Genomic DNA, 15,898 nt, shown 5'->3' with positions numbered 1-15,898 from the left:
TTCCCCCACCTCCCCGAAGACCAAAAAACCATGCGTTTTGCAGTTCTGATGTCTCCTTGCGGAGATAGCCCATGTTATATCTTGCATTTGTTAGTAAAAACTGTTTATAGCATGAAAAGTGCCCATTGCAGATAGAGCTCAAATTCGAAAAACAAACACGTATTCATGTTCCCCTGGCTCACCGAGGACCAAAAAACCATGAGTTATGCAGATCTGATGTCTCCTTGCGGAGATAGCCCATGTTATATCTTGCATTTGTTAGGAAAAACTGCTTTTAGCAAGAAAAGTGCCCTTTGCAGATAGAGCTCAAATTCGAAAAACAAACACATATTCATGTTCCCCTGGCTCACCGAAGACCAAAAAACCACGAGTTATGCAGATCTGATGTCTCCTTGCGGAGATAGCCCATGTTATATATTGCATTTGTTAGGAAAAACTGCTTATAGCATGAAAAGTGCCCTTTGCAGATAGAGCTCAAATTCGAAAAACAAACACATATTCAAGTTCCCCAGGCTCACCGAAGACCAAAAAACCATGAGTTATGCAGATCTGATGTCTCCTTGCGGAGATAGCCCATGTTATATCTTGCATTTGTTAGGAAAAACTGCTTATAGCATGAAAAGTGCCCTTTGCAGATAGAGCTCAAATTCGAAAAACAAACACATATTCATGTTCCCCCGGCTCACCGAAGACCAAAAAACCATGAGTTTTGCAGATCTGATGTCTCCTTGCGTTGATAGCCCATGTTATATCTTGCATTTGTTAGGAAAAACTGCTTATAGCATGAAAAGTGCCCATTGCAGATAGAGCTCAAATTCGAAAAACAAACACATATTCATGTTCCCCTGGCTCACCGAAGACCAAAAAACCACGAGTTATGCAGATCTGATGTCTCCTTGCGGAGATAGCCCATGTTATATCTTGCATTTGTTTGGAAAAACTGCTTATAGCATGAAAAGTGCCCTTTGCAGATAGAGCTCAAATTCGAAAAACAAACACGTATTCATGTACCCCCGGCTCACCGAAGACCAAAAAACCATGAGTTTTGCAGATCTGATGTCTCCTTGCGGAGATAGCCCATGTTATATCTTGCATTTGTTAGGAAAAACTGCTTTTAGCAAGAAAAGTGCCCTTTGCAGATAGAGCTCAAATTCGAAAAACAAACACGTATTCATGTTCCCCCACCTCCCCGAAGACCAAAAAACCATGAGTTTTGCAGATCTGATGTCTCCTTGCGGAGATAGCCCATGTTATATCTTGCATTTGTTAGGAAAAACTGCTTATAGCATGAAAAGTGCCCATTGCAGATAGAGCTCAAATTCGAAAAACAAACACTTATTCATGTTCCCCTGGCTCACCGAAGACCAAAAAACCACGAGTTATGCAGATCTGATGTCTCCTTGCGGAGATAGCCCATGTTATATCTTGCATTTGTTTGGAAAAACTGCTTATAGCATGAAAAGTGCCCTTTGCAGATAGAGCTCAAATTCGAAAAACAAACACGTATTCATGTACCCCCGGCTCACCGAAGACCAAAAAACCATGAGTTTTGCAGATCTGATGTCTCCTTGCGGAGATAGCCCATGTTATATCTTGCATTTGTTAGGAAAAACTGCTTTTAGCAAGAAAAGTGCCCTTTGCAGATAGAGCTCAAATTCGAAAAACAAACACGTATTCATGTTCCCCCACCTCCCCGAAGACCAAAAAACCATGAGTTTTGCAGATCTGATGTCTCCTTGCGGAGATAGCCCATGTTATATCTTGCATTTGTTAGGAAAAACTGCTTATAGCATGAAAAGTGCCCTTTGCAGATAGAGCTCAAATTCGAAAAACAAACACGTATTCATGTTCCCCCACCTCCGCGAAGACCAAAAAACCATGCGTTTTGCAGTTCTGATGTCTCCTTGCAGAGATAGCCCATGTTATATCTTGCATTTGTTAGGAAAAACTGCTTATAGCATGAAAAGTGCCCTTTGCAGATAGAGCTCAAATTCGAAAAACAAACACGTATTCATGTTCCCCCACCTCCCCGAAGACCAAAAAACCATGCGTTTTGCAGTTCTGATGTCTCCTTGCGGAGATAGCCCATGTTATATCTTGCATTTTTTAGTAAAAACTGTTTATAGCATGAAAAGTGCCCATTGCAGATAGAGCTCAAATTCGAAAAACAAACACGTATTCATGTTCCCCTGGCTCACTGAGGACCAAAAAACCATGAGTTATGCAGATCTGATGTCTGCTTGCGGAGATAGCCCATGTTATATCTTGCATTTGTTAGGAAAAACTGCTTTTAGCAAGAAAAGTGCCCTTTGCAGATAGAGCTCAAAGTCGAAAAATAAACACGTATTCATGTTTCCCCACCTCCCCGAAGACCAAAAAATAATGAGTTTTGAAGATCTGATGTCTCCTTGCGGAGATAGCCCATGTTATATCTTGCATATGTTAGGAAAAACTGCTTATAGCATGAAAAGTGCCCTTTGCAGATAGAGCTCAAATTCGAAAAACAAACACGTATTCATGTTCCCTTACCTCCCCGAAGACCAAAAAACCATGCGTTTTGCACTTCTGATGTCTCCTTGCGGAGATAGCCCATGTTATATCTTGCATTTGTTTGGAAAAACTGTTTATAGCATGAAAAGTGCCCATTGCAGATAGAGCTCAAATTCGAAAAACAAACACATATTCATGTTCCCCCGGCTCACCGAAGACCAAAAAACCATGAGTTTTGCAGATCTGATGTCTCCTTGCGTTGATAGCCCATGTTATATCTTGCATTTGTTAGGAAAAACTGCTTATAGCATGAAAAGTGCCCATTGCAGATAGAGCTCAAATTCGAAAAACAAACACATATTCATGTTCCCCTGGCTCACCGAAGACCAAAAAACCACGAGTTATGCAGATCTGATGTCTCCTTGCGGAGATAGCCCATGTTATATCTTGCATTTGTTTGGAAAAACTGCTTATAGCATGAAAAGTGCCCTTTGCAGATAGAGCTCAAATTCGAAAAACAAACACGTATTCATGTACCCCCGGCTCACCGAAGACCAAAAAACCATGAGTTTTGCAGATCTGATGTCTCCTTGCGGAGATAGCCCATGTTATATCTTGCATTTGTTAGGAAAAACTGCTTTTAGCAAGAAAAGTGCCCTTTGCAGATAGAGCTCAAATTCGAAAAACAAACACGTATTCATGTTCCCCCACCTCCCCGAAGACCAAAAAACCATGAGTTTTGCAGATCTGATGTCTCCTTGCGGAGATAGCCCATGTTATATCTTGCATTTGTTAGGAAAAACTGCTTATAGTATGAAAAGTGCCCATTGCAGATAGAGCTCAAATTCGAAAAACAAACACTTATTCATGTTCCCCTGGCTCACCGAAGACCAAAAAACCACGAGTTATGCAGATCTGATGTCTCCTTGCGGAGATAGCCCATGTTATATCTTGCATTTGTTTGGAAAAACTGCTTATAGCATGAAAAGTGCCCTTTGCAGATAGAGCTCAAATTCGAAAAACAAACACGTATTCATGTACCCCCGGCTCACCGAAGACCAAAAAACCATGAGTTTTGCAGATCTGATGTCTCCTTGCGGAGATAGCCCATGTTATATCTTGCATTTGTTAGGAAAAACTGCTTTTAGCAAGAAAAGTGCCCTTTGCAGATAGAGCTCAAATTCGAAAAACAAACACGTATTCATGTTCCCCCACCTCCCCGAAGACCAAAAAACCATGAGTTTTGCAGATCTGATGTCTCCTTGCGGAGATAGCCCATGTTATATCTTGCATTTGTTAGGAAAAACTGCTTATAGCATGAAAAGTGCCCTTTGCAGATAGAGCTCAAATTCGAAAAACAAACACGTATTCATGTTCCCCCACCTCCCCGAAGACCAAAAAACCATGCGTTTTGCAGTTCTGATGTCTCCTTGCAGAGATAGCCCATGTTATATCTTGCATTTGTTAGGAAAAACTGCTTATAGCATGAAAAGTGCCCTTTGCAGATAGAGCTCAAATTCGAAAAACAAACACGTATTCATGTTCCCCCACCTCCCCGAAGACCAAAAAACCATGCGTTTTGCAGTTCTGATGTCTCCTTGCGGAGATAGCCCATGTTATATCTTGCATTTGTTAGTAAAAACTGTTTATAGCATGAAAAGTGCCCATTGCAGATAGAGCTCAAATTCGAAAAACAAACACGTATTCATGTTCCCCTGGCTCACCGAGGACCAAAAAACCATGAGTTATGCAGATCTGATGTCTCCTTGCGGAGATAGCCCATGTTATATCTTGCATTTGTTAGGAAAAACTGCTTTTAGCAAGAAAAGTGCCCTTTGCAGATAGAGCTCAAAGTCGAAAAATAAACACGTATTCATGTTTCCCCACCTCCCCGAAGACCAAAAAATAATGAGTTTTGAAGATCTGATGTCTCCTTGCGGAGATAGCCCATGTTATATCTTGCATATGTTAGGAAAAACTGCTTATAGCATGAAAAGTGCCCTTTGCAGATAGAGCTCAAATTCGAAAAACAAACACGTATTCATGTTCCCTTACCTCCCCGAAGACCAAAAAACCATGAGTTTTGCAGATCTGATGTCTCCTTGCGGAGATAGCCCATGTTATATCTTGCATTTGTTAGGAAAAACTGCTTATAGCATGAAAAGTGCCCATTGCAGATAGAGCTCAAATTCGAAAAACAAACACTTATTCATGTTCCCCTGGCTCACCGAAGACCAAAAAACCACGAGTTATGCAGATCTGATGTCTCCTTGCGGAGATAGCCCATGTTATATCTTGCATTTGTTTGGAAAAACTGCTTATAGCATGAAAAGTGCCCTTTGCAGATAGAGCTCAAATTCGAAAAACAAACACGTATTCATGTACCCCCGGCTCACCGAAGACCAAAAAACCATGAGTTTTGCAGATCTGATGTCTCCTTGCGGAGATAGCCCATGTTATATCTTGCATTTGTTAGGAAAAACTGCTTTTAGCAAGAAAAGTGCCCTTTGCAGATAGAGCTCAAATTCGAAAAACAAACACGTATTCATGTTCCCCCACCTCCCCGAAGACCAAAAAACCATGAGTTTTGCAGATCTGATGTCTCCTTGCGGAGATAGCCCATGTTATATCTTGCATTTGTTAGGAAAAACTGCTTATAGCATGAAAAGTGCCCTTTGCAGATAGAGCTCAAATTCGAAAAACAAACACGTATTCATGTTCCCCCACCTCCCCGAAGACCAAAAAACCATGCGTTTTGCAGTTCTGATGTCTCCTTGCAGAGATAGCCCATGTTATATCTTGCATTTGTTAGGAAAAACTGCTTATAGCATGAAAAGTGCCCTTTGCAGATAGAGCTCAAATTCGAAAAACAAACACGTATTCATGTTCCCCCACCTCCCCGAAGACCAAAAAACCATGCGTTTTGCAGTTCTGATGTCTCCTTGCGGAGATAGCCCATGTTATCTTGCATTTGTTAGTAAAAACTGTTTATAGCATGAAAAGTGCCCATTGCAGATAGAGCTCAAATTCGAAAAACAAACACGTATTCATGTTCCCCTGGCTCACCGAGGACCAAAAAACCATGAGTTATGCAGATCTGATGTCTGCTTGCGGAGATAGCCCATGTTATATCTTGCATTTGTTAGGAAAAACTGCTTTTAGCAAGAAAAGTGCCCTTTGCAGATAGAGCTCAAAGTCGAAAAATAAACACGTATTCATGTTTCCCCACCTCCCCGAAGACCAAAAAATAATGAGTTTTGAAGATCTGATGTCTCCTTGCGGAGATAGCCCATGTTATATCTTGCATATGTTAGGAAAAACTGCTTATAGCATGAAAAGTGCCCTTTGCAGATAGAGCTCAAATTCGAAAAACAAACACGTATTCATGTTCCCTTACCTCCCCGAAGACCAAAAAACCATGCGTTTTGCACTTCTGATGTCTCCTTGCGGAGATAGCCCATGTTATATCTTGCATTTGTTTGGAAAAACTGTTTATAGCATGAAAAGTGCCCATTGCAGATAGAGCTCAAATTCGAAAAACAAACACATATTCATGTTCCCCCGGCTCACCGAAGACCAAAAAACCATGAGTTTTGCAGATCTGATGTCTCCTTGCGTTGATAGCCCATGTTATATCTTGCATTTGTTAGGAAAAACTGCTTATAGCATGAAAAGTGCCCATTGCAGATAGAGCTCAAATTCGAAAAACAAACACATATTCATGTTCCCCTGGCTCACCGAAGACCAAAAAACCACGAGTTATGCAGATCTGATGTCTCCTTGCGGAGATAGCCCATGTTATATCTTGCATTTGTTTGGAAAAACTGCTTATAGCATGAAAAGTGCCCTTTGCAGATAGAGCTCAAATTCGAAAAACAAACACGTATTCATGTACCCCCGGCTCACCGAAGACCAAAAAACCATGAGTTTTGCAGATCTGATGTCTCCTTGCGGAGATAGCCCATGTTATATCTTGCATTTGTTAGGAAAAACTGCTTTTAGCAAGAAAAGTGCCCTTTGCAGATAGAGCTCAAATTCGAAAAACAAACACGTATTCATGTTCCCCCACCTCCCCGAAGACCAAAAAACCATGAGTTTTGCAGATCTGATGTCTCCTTGCGGAGATAGCCCATGTTATATCTTGCATTTGTTAGGAAAAACTGCTTATAGCATGAAAAGTGCCCATTGCAGATAGAGCTCAAATTCGAAAAACAAACACTTATTCATGTTCCCCTGGCTCACCGAAGACCAAAAAACCACGAGTTATGCAGATCTGATGTCTCCTTGCGGAGATAGCCCATGTTATATCTTGCATTTGTTTGGAAAAACTGCTTATAGCATGAAAAGTGCCCTTTGCAGATAGAGCTCAAATTCGAAAAACAAACACGTATTCATGTACCCCCGGCTCACCGAAGACCAAAAAACCATGAGTTTTGCAGATCTGATGTCTCCTTGCGGAGATAGCCCATGTTATATCTTGCATTTGTTAGGAAAAACTGCTTTTAGCAAGAAAAGTGCCCTTTGCAGATAGAGCTCAAATTCGAAAAACAAACACGTATTCATGTTCCCCCACCTCCCCGAAGACCAAAAAACCATGAGTTTTGCAGATCTGATGTCTCCTTGCGGAGATAGCCCATGTTATATCTTGCATTTGTTAGGAAAAACTGCTTATAGCATGAAAAGTGCCCTTTGCAGATAGAGCTCAAATTCGAAAAACAAACACGTATTCATGTTCCCCCACCTCCCCGAAGACCAAAAAACCATGCGTTTTGCAGTTCTGATGTCTCCTTGCAGAGATAGCCCATGTTATATCTTGCATTTGTTAGGAAAAACTGCTTATAGCATGAAAAGTGCCCTTTGCAGATAGAGCTCAAATTCGAAAAACAAACACGTATTCATGTTCCCCCACCTCCCCGAAGACCAAAAAACCATGCGTTTTGCAGTTCTGATGTCTCCTTGCGGAGATAGCCCATGTTATATCTTGCATTTGTTAGTAAAAACTGTTTATAGCATGAAAAGTGCCCATTGCAGATAGAGCTCAAATTCGAAAAACAAACACGTATTCATGTTCCCCTGGCTCACTGAGGACCAAAAAACCATGAGTTATGCAGATCTGATGTCTCCTTGCGGAGATAGCCCATGTTATATCTTGCATTTGTTAGGAAAAACTGCTTTTAGCAAGAAAAGTGCCCTTTGCAGATAGAGCTCAAAGTCGAAAAATAAACACGTATTCATGTTTCCCCACCTCCCCGAAGACCAAAAAATAATGAGTTTTGAAGATCTGATGTCTCCTTGCGGAGATAGCCCATGTTATATCTTGCATATGTTAGGAAAAACTGCTTATAGCATGAAAAGTGCCCTTTGCAGATAGAGCTCAAATTCGAAAAACAAACACGTATTCATGTTCCCTTACCTCCCCGAAGACCAAAAAACCATGCGTTTTGCACTTCTGATGTCTCCTTGCGGAGATAGCCCATGTTATATCTTGCATTTGTTTGGAAAAACTGTTTATAGCATGAAAAGTGCCCATTGCAGATAGAGCTCAAATTCGAAAAACAAACACATATTCATGTTCCCCCGGCTCACCGAAGACCAAAAAACCATGAGTTTTGCAGATCTGATGTCTCCTTGCGTTGATAGCCCATGTTATATCTTGCATTTGTTAGGAAAAACTGCTTATAGCATGAAAAGTGCCCATTGCAGATAGAGCTCAAATTCGAAAAACAAACACATATTCATGTTCCCCTGGCTCACCGAAGACCAAAAAACCACGAGTTATGCAGATCTGATGTCTCCTTGCGGAGATAGCCCATGTTATATCTTGCATTTGTTTGGAAAAACTGCTTATAGCATGAAAAGTGCCCTTTGCAGATAGAGCTCAAATTCGAAAAACAAACACGTATTCATGTACCCCCGGCTCACCGAAGACCAAAAAACCATGAGTTTTACAGATCTGATGTCTCCTTGCGGAGATAGCCCATGTTATATCTTGCATTTGTTAGGAAAAACTGCTTTTAGCAAGAAAAGTGCCCTTTGCAGATAGAGCTCAAATTCGAAAAACAAAGACGTATTCATGTTCCCCCACCTCCCCGAAGACCAAAAAACCATGAGTTTTGCAGATCTGATGTCTCCTTGCGGAGATAGCCCATGTTATATCTTGCATTTGTTAGGAAAAACTGCTTATAGCATGAAAAGTGCCCTTTGCAGATAGAGCTCAAATTCGAAAAACAAACACGTATTCATGTTCCCCCACCTCCCCGAAGACCAAAAAACCATGCGTTTTGCAGTTCTGATGTCTCCTTGCGGAGATAGCCCATGTTATATCTTGCATTTGTTAGGAAAAACTGCTTATAGCATGAAAAGTGCCCTTTGCAGATAGAGCTCAAATTCGAAAAACAAACACGTATTCATGTTCCCCCACCTCCCCGAAGACCAAAAAACCATGCGTTTTGCAGTTCTGATGTCTCCTTGCGGAGATAGCCCATGTTATATCTTGCATTTGTTAGGAAAAACTGTTTATAGCATGAAAAGTGCCCATTGCAGATAGAGCTCAAATTCGAAAAACAAACACATATTCATGTTCCCCTGGCTCACCGAAGACCAAAAAACCACGAGTTATGCAGATCTGATGTCTCCTTGCGGAGATAGCCCATGTTATATCTTGCATTTGTTTGGAAAAACTGCTTATAGCATGAAAAGTGCCCTTTGCAGATAGAGCTCAAATTCGAAAAACAAACACGTATTCATGTACCCCCGGCTCACCGAAGACCAAAAAACCATGAGTTTTGCAGATCTGATGTCTCCTTGCGGAGATAGCCCATGTTATATCTTGCATTTGTTAGGAAAAACTGCTTTTAGCAAGAAAAGTGCCCTTTGCAGATAGAGCTCAAATTCGAAAAACAAACACGTATTCATGTTCCCCCACCTCCCCGAAGACCAAAAAACCATGAGTTTTGCAGATCTGATGTCTCCTTGCGGAGATAGCCCATGTTATATCTTGCATTTGTTAGGAAAAACTACCTATAGCATGAAAAGTGCCCTTTGCAGATAGAGCTCAAACTCGAAAAACAAACACGTATTCATCTTCCCCCACCTCCCCGAAGACCAAAAAACCATGAGTTTTGCAGATCTGATGTCTCCTTGCAGAGATAGCCCATGTTATATCTTGCATTTGTTAGGGAAAACTGCTTAGAGCATGAAAAGTGCCCTTTGCAGATAGAGCTCAAATTCGAAAAACAAACACGTATTCATGTTCCCCCACCTCCCCGAAGACCAAAAAACCATGCGTTTTGCAGTTCTGATGTCTCCTTGCGGAGATAGCCCATGTTATATCTTGCATTAGTTAGGAAAAACTGCTTATAGCATGAAAAGTGCCCTTTGCAGATAGAGCTCAAATTCGAAAAAGAAACACGTATTCATGTTCCCCCACCTCCCCGAAGACCAAAAAACCATGCGTTTTGCAGTTCTGATGTCTCCTTGCAGAGATAGCCCATGTTATATCTTGCATTTGTTAGTAAAAACTGTTTATAGCATGAAAAGTGGCCATTGCAGATAGAGCTCAAATTCGAAAAACAAACACGTATTCATGTTCCCCCACCTCCCCGAAGACCAAAAAACCATGCGTTTTGCAGTTCTGATGTCTCCTTGCGGAGATAGCCCATGTTATATCTTGCATTAGTTAGGAAAAACTGCTTATAGCATGAAAAGTGCCCTTTGCAGATAGAGCTCAAATTCGAAAAAGAAACACGTATTCATGTTCCCCCACCTCCCCGAAGACCAAAAAACCATGCGTTTTGCAGTTCTGATGTCTCCTTGCAGAGATAGCCCATGTTATATCTTGCATTTGTTAGTAAAAACTGTTTATAGCATGAAAAGTGGCCATTGCAGATAGAGCTCAAATTCGAAAAACAAACACATATTCATGTTCCCCTGGCTCACCGAAGACCAAAAAACCATGAGTTATGCAGATCTGATGTCTCCTTGCGGAGATAGCCCATGTTATATCTTGCATTTGTTAGGAAAAACTGCTTATAGCATGAAAAGTGCCCTTTGCAGATAAAGCTCAAATTCAAAAAACAAACACATATTCATGTTCCCCTGGCTCACCGAAGACCAAAAAACCACGAGTTATGCAGATCTGATGTCTCCTTGCACAGATAGCCCATGTTATACCTTGCATTTGTTAGGAAAATCTGCTTATAGCATGAAAAGTGCCCTTTGCAGATAGAGCTCAAATTCGAAAAACAAACACATATTCATGTTCCCCCGGCTCACCGAAGACCAAAAAACCATGAGTTTTGCAGATCTGATGTCTCCTTCCGGACATAGCCCATGTTATATCTTGCATTTGTTAGGAAAAACTGCTTATAGCAAGAAAAGTGCCCTTTGCAGATAGAGCTCAAATTCGAAAAACAAACACATATTCAAGTTCCCCAGGCTCACCAAAGACCAAAAAACCATGCGTTTTGCAGATCTGATGTCTCCTTGCGGAGATAGCCCATGTTATATCTTGCATTTGTTAGGAAAAACTGCTTATAGCATGAAAAGTGCCCTTTGTAGATAGAGGTCAAATTTGAAAAACAAACACATATTCATGTTCCCCCGGCTCACCGAAGACCAAAAAACCATGAGTTTTGCAGATCTGATGTCTCCTTGCGGAGATAGCCCATGTTATATCTTGCATTTGTTAGGAAAAACTGCTTATAGCAAGAAAAGTGCCCTTTGCAGATAGAGCTCAAATTCGAAAAACAAACACATATTCATGTTCCCCCGGCTCACCGAAGACCAAAAAACCATGAGTTTTGCAGATCTGATGTCTCCTTGCGGAGATAGCCCATGTTATATCTTGCATTTGGTAGGAAAAACTGCTTTTAGCAAGAAAAGTGCCCTTTGCAGATAGAGCTCAAATTCGAAAAACAAACACGTATTCATGTTCCCCCACCTCCCCGAAGACCAAAAAACCATGAGTTTTGCAGATCTGATGTCTCCTTGCGGAGATAGCCCATGTTATATCTTGCATTTGTTAGGAAAAACTGCTTATAGCATGAAAAGTGCCCTTTGCAGATAGAGCTCAAATTCGAAAAACAAACACGTATTCATGTTCCCCCACCTCCCCGAAGACCAAAAAACCATGCGTTTTGCAGTTCTGATGTCTCCTTGCGGAGATAGCCCATGTTATATCTTGCATTTGTTAGGAAAAACTGCTTATAGCATGAAAAGTGCCCTTTGCAGATAGAGCTCAAATTCGAAAAACAAACACGTATTCATGTTCCCCCACCTCCCCGAAGACCAAAAAACCATGCGTTTTGCACTTCTGATGTCTCCTTGCGGAGATAGCCCATGTTATATCTTGCATTTGTTAGTAAAAACTGTTTATAGCATGAAAAGTGCCCATTGCAGATAGAGCTCAAATTCGAAAAACAAACACGTATTCATGTTCCCCTGGCTCACCGAGGACCAAAAAACCACGAGTTATGCAGATCTGATGTCTCCTTGCGGAGATAGCCCATGTTATATCTTGCATTTGTTAGGAAAAACTGCTTTTAGCAAGAAAAGTGCCCTTTGCAGATAGAGCTCAAAGTCGAAAAATAAACACGTATTCATGTTTCCCCACCTCCCCGAAGACCAAAAAATAATGAGGTTTGAAGATCTGATGTCTCCTTGCGGAGATAGCCCATGTTATATCTTGCATTTGTTAGGAAAAACTGCTTTTAGCAAGAAAAGTGCCCTTTGCAGATAGAGCTCAAATTCGAAAAACAAACACATATTCATGTTCCCCTGGCTCACCGAAGACCAAAAAACCACGAGTTATGCAGATCTGATGTCTCCTTGCGGAGATAGCCCATGTTATATCTTGCATTTGTTAGGAAAAACTGCTTATAGCATGAAAAGTGCCCTTTGCAGATAGAGCTCAAATTCGAAAAACAAACACATATTCAAGTTCCCCAGGCTCACCGAAGACCAAAAAACCATGAGTTATGCAGATCTGATGTCTCCTTGCGGAGATAGCCCATGTTATATCTTGCATTTGTTAGGAAAAACTGCTTATAGCATGAAAAGTGCCCTTTGCAGATAGAGCTCAAATTCGAAAAACAAACACATATTCATGTTCCCCCGGCTCACCGAAGACCAAAAAACCATGGGTTTTGCAGATCTGATGTCTCCTTCCGGAGATAGCCCATGTTATATCTTGCATTTGTTAGGAAAAACTGCTTATAGCAAGAAAAGTGCCCTTTGCAGATAGAGCTCAAATTCGAAAAACAAACACATATTCATAATCCCCCGGCTCACCGAAGACCAAAAAACCATGAGTTTTACAGATCTGATGTCTCCTTGCGGAGACAGCCCATGCTATATCTTGCATTTGTTAGGAAAAACTGCTTATAGCATGAAAAGTGCCCTTTGCAGATAGAGCTCAAATTCAAAAAACAAACACATATTCAAGTTCCCCAGGCTCACCAAAGACCAAAAAACCATGAGTTTTGCAGATCTGATGTCTCCTTGCGGAGATAGCCCATGTTATATCTTGCATTTGTTAGCCCATGTTATATCTTGCATTTGTTAGGAAAAACTGCTTATAGCATGAAAAGTGCCCATTGCAGATAGAGCTCAAATTCGAAAAACAAACAAATATTCATGTTCCCCTGGCTCACCGAAGACCAAAAAACCACGAGTTATGCAGATGTGATGTCTCCTTGCGGAGATAGCCCATGTTATATCTTGCATTTGTTTGGAAAAACTGCTTATAGCATGAAAAGTGCCCTTTGCAGATAGAGCTCAAATTCGAAAAACAAACACGTATTCATGTACCCCCGGCTCACCGAAGACCAAAAAACCATGAGTTTTGCAGATCTGATGTCTCCTTGCGGAGATAGCCCATGTTATATCTTGCATTTGTTAGGAAAAACTGCTTTTAGCAAGAAAAGTGCCCTTTGCAGATAGAGCTCAAATTCGAAAAACAAACACGTATTCATGTTCCCCCACCTCCCCGAAGACCAAAAAACCATGAGTTTTGCAGATCTGATGTCTCCTTGCGGAGATAGCCCATGTTATATCTTGCATTTGTTAGGAAAAACTGCTTATAGCATGAAAAGTGCCCTTTGCAGATAGAGCTCAAATTCGAAAAACAAACACGTATTCATGTTCCCCCACCTCCCCGAAGACCAAAAAACCATGCGTTTTGCAGTTCTGATGTCTCCTTGCGGAGATAGCCCATGTTATATCTTGCATTTGTTAGGAAAAACTGCTTATAGCATGAAAAGTGCCCTTTGCAGATAGAGCTCAAATTCGAAAAACAAACACGTATTCATGTTCCCCCACCTCCCCGAAGACCAAAAAACCATGCGTTTTGCAGTTCTGATGTCTCCTTGCGGAGATAGCCCATGTTATATCTTGCATTTGTTAGTAAAAACTGCTTATAGCATGAAAAGTGCCCATTGTAGGAAGAGCTCAAATTCGAAAAACAAACACATATTCATGTTCCCCCGGCTCACCGAAGACCAAAAAACCATGAGTTTTCCAGATCTGATGTCTCCTTGCGGAGATAGCCCATGTTATATCTTGCATTTGTTAGGAAAAACTGCTTATAGCAAGAAAAGTGCCCTTTGCAGATAGAGCTCAAATTCAAAAAACAAACACATATTCAAGTTCCCCCGGCTCACCGAAGACCAAAAAACCATGAGTTTTGCAGATCTGATGTCTCCTTGCGGAGATAGCCCATGTTATATCTTGCATTTGTTAGGAAAAACTGCTTATAGCATGAAAAGTGCCCTTTGCAGATAGAGCTCAAATTAAAAAAACAAACACATATTCAAATTCCCCCGGCTCACCGAAGACCAAAAAACCATGAGTTTTGCAGATCTCATGTCTCCTTGCGGAGATAGCCCATGTTATATCTTGCATTTGTTAGGAAAAACTGCTTATAGCATGAAAAGTGCCCTTTGCAGATAGAGCTCAAATTCGAAAAAGAAACACGTATTCATGTTCCCCCACCTCCCCGAAGACCAAAAAACCATGCGTTTTGCAGTTCTGATTTCTCCTTGCAGAGATAGCCCATGTTATATCTTGCATTTGTTAGTAAAAACTGTTTATAGCATGAAAAGTGCCCATTGCAGATAGAGCTCAAATTCGAAAAACAAACACATATTCATGTTCCCCTGGCTCACCGAAGACCAAAAAACCACGAGTTATGCAGATCTGATGTCTCCTTGCACAGATAGCCCATGTTATACCTTGCATTTGTTAGGAAAAACTGCTTATAGCATGAAAAGTGCCCTTTGTAGATAGAGGTCAAATTTGAAAAACAAACACATATTCATGTTCCCCCGGCTCACCGAACACCAAAAAACCATGAGTTTTGCAGATCTGATGTCTCCTTGCGGAGATAGCCCATGTTATATCTTGCATTTGTTAGGAAAAACTGCTTATAGCAAGAAAAGTGCCCTTTGCAGATAGAGCTCAAATTCGAAAAACAAACACATATTCAAGTTCCGCAGGCTCACCGAAGACCAAAAAACCATGAGTTTTGCAGATCTGATGGCTCCTTGCGGAGATAGCCCATGTTATATCTTGCATTTGTTAGGAAAAACTGCTTATAGCATGAAAAGTGCCCATTGCAGATAGAGCTCAAATTCGAAAAACAAACACATATTCATGTTCCCCCGGCTCACCGAAGACCAAAAAACCATGAGTTTTGCAGATCTGATGTCTCCTTGCGGAGATAGCCCATGTTATATCTTGCATTTGTTAGGAAAAACTGCTTATAGCATGAAAAGTGCCCTTTGCAGATAGAGCTCAAATTCGAAAAACAAACACATATTCATGTTTCCCCGGCTCACCGAAGACCAAAAAACCATGAGTTTTACAGATCTGATGTCTCCTTGCGGAGATAGCCCATGCTATATCTTGCATTTGTTAGGAAAAACTGCTTATAGCATGAAAAGTGCCCTTTGCAGATAGAGCTCAAATTCAAAAAACAAACACATATTCAAATTCCCCCGGCTCACCGAAGACAAAAAAACCATGAGTTTTGCAGATCTGATGTCTCCTTGCGGAGATAGCCCATGTTATATCTTGCATTTGTTAGGAAAAACTGCTTATAGCATGAAAAGTGCCTATTGCAGATAGAGCTGAAATTCGAAAAACAAACACATATTTTTGTTCCCTCCGCTCAGCAAAGAAGAAAAAATCATGAGTTTGGCAGATCTGATGTCTCCTTGTGGTGATAGCCCATGTTATATGTTGCATTTGTTAGGATAAAGTGCTTATAGCACGAAAAGTGCCCATTGCAGATAGAGCTCAAATTCGAAAAACAAACACATATTTTTGTTCCCCCGGCTCAGCGAAGAAGAAAAAAATCATGAGTTTGGCAGATCTGATGTCTCCTTGTGGTGTTAGCCCATGTTATATG

The sequence above is a fragment of the Vipera berus genome (assembly GCF_964194415.1).
Source record: "Vipera berus genome assembly, chromosome: 5".
Classification (NCBI taxonomy): Eukaryota; Metazoa; Chordata; class Lepidosauria; order Squamata; family Viperidae; genus Vipera; species Vipera berus.
Note: the sequence above shows the minus strand (reverse complement) of the source record.